The sequence below is a fragment of the Eutrigla gurnardus genome (genome assembly GCF_963514095.1).
Source record: "Eutrigla gurnardus genome assembly, chromosome: 17".
Classification (NCBI taxonomy): Eukaryota; Metazoa; Chordata; class Actinopteri; order Perciformes; family Triglidae; genus Eutrigla; species Eutrigla gurnardus.
The window spans coordinates 10228269-10233446 of NC_139928.1; the positions used below are offsets into that span (position 1 = coordinate 10228269).

Consider the following 5178-nt stretch of genomic DNA (forward strand, 5'->3'; position numbering starts at 1 on the left):
CTTCACACTTCAACGACCAGATATGCATCATATTCTCTTAAGTTATGAGAATATTTCAGAGCCACAGAAAAGCTGAACAACAAGAGGGTTCACATCAATACAGCGGCCGAGTTGATGCGTTCGCATTCAGCTCTTCTTCGGACTGCAGCGGCAGGATTTGTTCATGCGTCAGCTGTGCAACCACATGCTTACAGATCCCACATTCAAGCTGAGCTGACACAAAGAAACGCTTCACCCGGCCTCAAACTCATTGGCCTTAAAAGGAATATAGGCTAAACTTTTCTGAAACTCAACCAGGATTAAACTGTTTCAAATGTTTGGCGCCTGCAGAATTTCCATTCAAGATGTCCGACTGAATTACTGCTCCACTGAAATGAAAAGTATTTACTAATAACATTAATCACAATGTGAACCAGGCCACTAGTCTTCATTTCCCTCAACCAAAGTCAGAGCTGCCTAATGTAAAATAGATAAAATAATTAGTACAAAGGCTCTTAATAGAAGGAATATTCAAAGAGGATTCTGCAGACGGTGATGAGCTGTGACAGGCAGCTACTGTCGGAGTCAAACACCCCGGCTAAATAAACTCACATGCCTCTACTTCAGCACACAGAAAAGGCCCAGGAGCCTTCACAGTCACATGCTCCATGAAAAGCTGGGAACATGCTTGACCTTAACCTTGGCAAAATACCACAAACTTGCTCGGTCTTGCCTGATTCGATTACGAAAAACATGACAAGGGATTAACCCAGACAAATACTTATCTGCACACGCAAAACTAGAGCAGTGGCTCCTAATCTGGGAGTCTTCGGGTCTTGACATGTTTGGAAATATTTTAACAACAGAACAATGTTGTTGCTATTGGTTGTTTTGATTCGTTTAGCCTGTTTCCTGAATATTTTCCTCCATGATGTTATCTGTCACTGTTAGATGGAACTATTTACTGGATGCCCATCTTGACCTGGGCTCCCTGAAAGAAGAGATGTTTCAATGGGACCTTTCTGGTTAAATGAAGAGTCATGAGATAAATGAAGGGGTTGTAATGAAATCAACGAGATGTTTCAGACTTTAAATCTTAGTTTGTGCGTTTTTCCCCCCTTGTGCACTCCTGAATGAGAGACTCTGAAACAAGTAAACACTGCTCTCCACTCACTGAATTATGCAACCGGTGAGTGACCATAAGTATTTATTCTAACAAGTCACAAGCCAAAAAAGGTTAGGAAGACCTGCAGTGCAAGAAGAACAAGGGGGGACGTTTCAACATGCAGGAACACTCAGTAATCTGCAGGAACAGACTGTGAAATCCAGCGTCACTAATTTCCCCACCACTGACTGACCTACAACCCATTTCCTCTCACTATACTTAACACCCGACGCAACAGACAGGTTCCTTTAACCTATGAGGCCCTCCTTTCTAGAGGCTCAACAACACAGCTCTTGTTTTTGGTCTCTAGTCGAGAGGATTTAGCCTATAATCCCAAATAGCCTGCAGACATTTAGCCTATACAGTCCCTGCACGCATAGTTGTAGTGAACTGGTTCTTGTCAGCGTGAAGAGTTGTGTGAAACCGCATTTGACCGTGCAGGCGGGGGCAGTGCCGGATGTCACCGAACCTGCGCTGCCCTGAGCCCAGTGCCAGGCAGGCTGGGCCAGCCCGAGGGAGTGGGGGAAAGGCGCACCACGCTAGCACACCTGCCGCAAACAGGAAGTGCTTTTCTGCCGTTTTGACACCATAAAAAAAACATAGCGAGCACTGACAGCGCATCTATGATTTGACTTTTAACGCAGGCAGTGTGCGTCTTTGGTGCAGAAGGGTTGTCGATGCATGCAGGCAGGGCAACGCGCCAAACTAACCGCTAAGCTAGCTCGTATCTCACGTCGGCTAACGATGCTAAATGCGGGCGAAACGAGTTAAAGAAGCTTAACTACGACACGCTGTAGTTGGCGTTGTTGACTGAATGTTATTAGAAATTAAAGGAAGCAGGTGTGGTAATATGACGTTAGCCTGGTAGTTAGCAGGTTGTAGTCGACCCGATGCAACACGGCCCTGTCTTTACTTCCGACACGCTGCTGCTGTTAGCCACGAGACAAACTCAAAACACACACACTCGTATGCGGGTAACTAATGCCTCAGCGCGGCCACAAGCCCGCTGCGGGGTCCCAGTGCGGTTCAGATACCTGTTCGGATCATGCAGGATTCCTCATTCTGCCGTCCCGGACTGTCTCTGCTGATTTGTAAACAGTAGCGGGTCAGGCGGATGTGCTGAAGACCAGCTGACTGGTCATGTGACCTCCCGGGTTTCGCTCTTGAGACTTTGGTAAACAGTAACTCAAATATACCTGTAGACAACATCGACAAAAACGCAGCTTTTGTGTGGGAAGAAATACAAAAATAAAATCAAGGTAGTAATAAATGGTAAGTATGTCATGCTTTGATGCTTTAAAACGCCGTTAACTTTTGGGTTGCCAGGTTGTGGAGACTATCCTCCTCCAGTAGGACACCTGCTTATTTATCAGCCAATAATGGAATTTGATAGAATTTCCCAATTCTGTTTTATGTCAAGGGTCCAACAACCATGGGAGGAGTTTACCTGATGAACAAAGTGTTGCACCGGAGAAGGTTACAAACCAACTAATTATGGTTTTTCTTTCTAACCTGGCAACCCAAAAGTTATTATTAAATGTGATAACCGATCTATGAAGCATAATGCCATAGTAAATGACTTATACTTCTGATAAAGCTACAATCTAGCTATGGAGATTTCAGGGCGAAGGTCTGAAATCATAAATCAGACTGAAGACTCAATTCATCATGAAGGCAAATTAAGACAGTTTTATGGGGACTTTTATGGTCAAGTTTATCTGTAGAGTGCTTTTATTGAGCATCTGTATCACAAAGTAGGCTACTTCCCACAGACAAAAGGGAGGACACAAAAACAAACTAAACCAAGGCAGCCGGATGGTCGTGATGCAAGAAAGGCAGTAGTGTGAAAATATATAGGTCGCATTAAATAGCATTAATGAGTCAAATGTGTGCATTGGTGGTGGTGTGTGTGTGTGTGTGTGTTTGTGTGGTGGTGGGGTTTAACACAAAGCAGTCATAATGACCATCATTTCCATTACCATCACCATCATCATCATCATCATCTTCGCCGTCATCACAGGCATGGCATTTCAAGAGTGCCATTATCATCATTATTATGGCTAATATTGCTAATGACGAGGGCTCCATGGCCTCTTGTTGGCCCTGACTTAGGTATCGTCATGGAAACAGATGACAGAAAAAGATCATAGCTTTATTGAATTACTCTATAAAGCTATTCTGGCCAAATGGGGTTTGAATGTTGCACGCACTCATTATAGTGGGGGAGTAGCAATGTGAAGACTCCTGAGGAGAGACAGATGAGAGTCAGGGCCAGAGAGGGAGACCGTTGAGAAAAAACAGTTGAAACGGATAAGATAAAATAATAAAACAAGACAGAAGAGAAAACAGTGGCAGCACTTATGGGGCATGTGATTGTACAGAGACACAGATCCACTGGTACAGAGGGCTCTGGTGATCAGCACAGACGAATATTGTCTGCTGGCTGAACAATGAAACCAATTCACCAACAAAGACAATTATATGAGGAAATAATCTAACTCTACAACTCCAGTACAGACAGTGGACATCAGAACCAATCATTTATCTTTAATGGGTCTTATACAGCAGGCCTCTGCTTGTCCTAAAATAGCAGTCTGATGAATGAGCTTCATCTCTTATTTACTTGTTTCATTCCATAGCCTGTCCTCAAATCCAACCCTGTACATTACGGACACATTCCCACTAAATATTTTCACAGTACAAATGTTCTTGCTGATATTCTGCTACTTAAACAACCAAAAATAGCATTATGCCTCCCAGCTATCTCAGCCTCTGTGTGTCATTGCAGAGTCTTGAACCTAAATCCTTGTCATATGTCACTGTGAGAAAAGTTGCCACTGTATTTGATTATATACACTCAATTAAATAGAAGTTGGTATTATAAATTAAAAGTCTCAAAACACACATCTCACTGTTTGTGAAATAAATATTTCCAACCGTAAGATCAGATGCTCCCAACAGATTGAATTAATGCACATACAGTACAATTATGAATGAGTCTTTTATATATTTATATATATACAAATGAAAGTGCTATCATTTAATTTAAACATTTCATGTACACACTGCACTGCTTCTGTCTTATATTTCTAGTCCACAGTCTTTCTTTCATGAAGGAACATTAAACATAGTGCACTCCATACAGCACACTTCGTGCATCTGCTACAGCATATAAATACAATATGACAAGCACAAGATGTGTAAATATAACACTCCCCCCCAAATAACATAGCTACTTGAGGAAAGATGTATCAATTCATGCATCGATAGAAACACTTTATGTAAACTAGGAGGGTTCAGGAGCAAATTGGATCTCTACACAACTTTGTGATTAAAGTTGAAAATAGGAACAAAAATGGACTCATTTGCAATCGAGACATTTTAGATGTCTGTGTTGATCCGTTTGGTAACTCGTTGTTTCTCCTATTGATTTATTACACACTGCAGTAAAAATGCAGAGGATGCCCCGCCATTTATGAAAGGGTTAATTCCAAACGTTACATACCATTTACACATTCAGTTAATTTCTTTTAAAACAGAATCCAGAAACGTCATATTTAATACAATGCGACAAACAAACAACGTAAAGATACAATAACAGTGAAGATTCCTGAAGGAAACAGTTTTAAATGACTGATCCAAAACACGATGCACTATTAAACAAACGTAGAAAAACAAAAACCATGGAAAACAGATTGGCAGTGCCACTTTCTACAAGGCATTACTGGCGTGAACATTTCTCAATCTTAAGATTAGTCAACCAACTATAATGACTCTTCCCTAAACAGTGATAATCTGAGACTCTTTTACCGGGTCCCATTCGCCCAGACACATATATCTACACGGACACAATGCGTAACAGTATCTGCACATACACAGTTATGTTCTGTCTCGAGTGCAGCAGGGATGCTCAGTTAATGGGACGGCTCTCTAAGCTTTCTAATGTAGGTGTACCGTGTGGGTATGAACACCGGCATCCTTCTAAGCTGTGGTATAAACATATACAATAAGTCCGCTTTGAGTCTTTCCACAGC

General features: G+C 41.9%; 1 protein-coding gene across 3 annotated transcripts in view; it reads right to left on the minus strand.

Annotated features, from left to right (window-relative positions):
* Window positions 1-4126: 4126 nt before the first annotated feature.
* Window positions 4127-5178, minus strand: part of satb1a (SATB homeobox 1a) — an 11645-nt gene continuing 10593 nt past the window's right edge. For all 3 annotated transcript variants that reach the window (XM_084032032.1, XM_084032033.1, XM_084032031.1), the window contains exon 11: window positions 4127-5178. This exon is cut by the window's right edge and continues 970 nt beyond it. The gene's annotated coding sequence lies outside the window, so the exon portion shown is untranslated.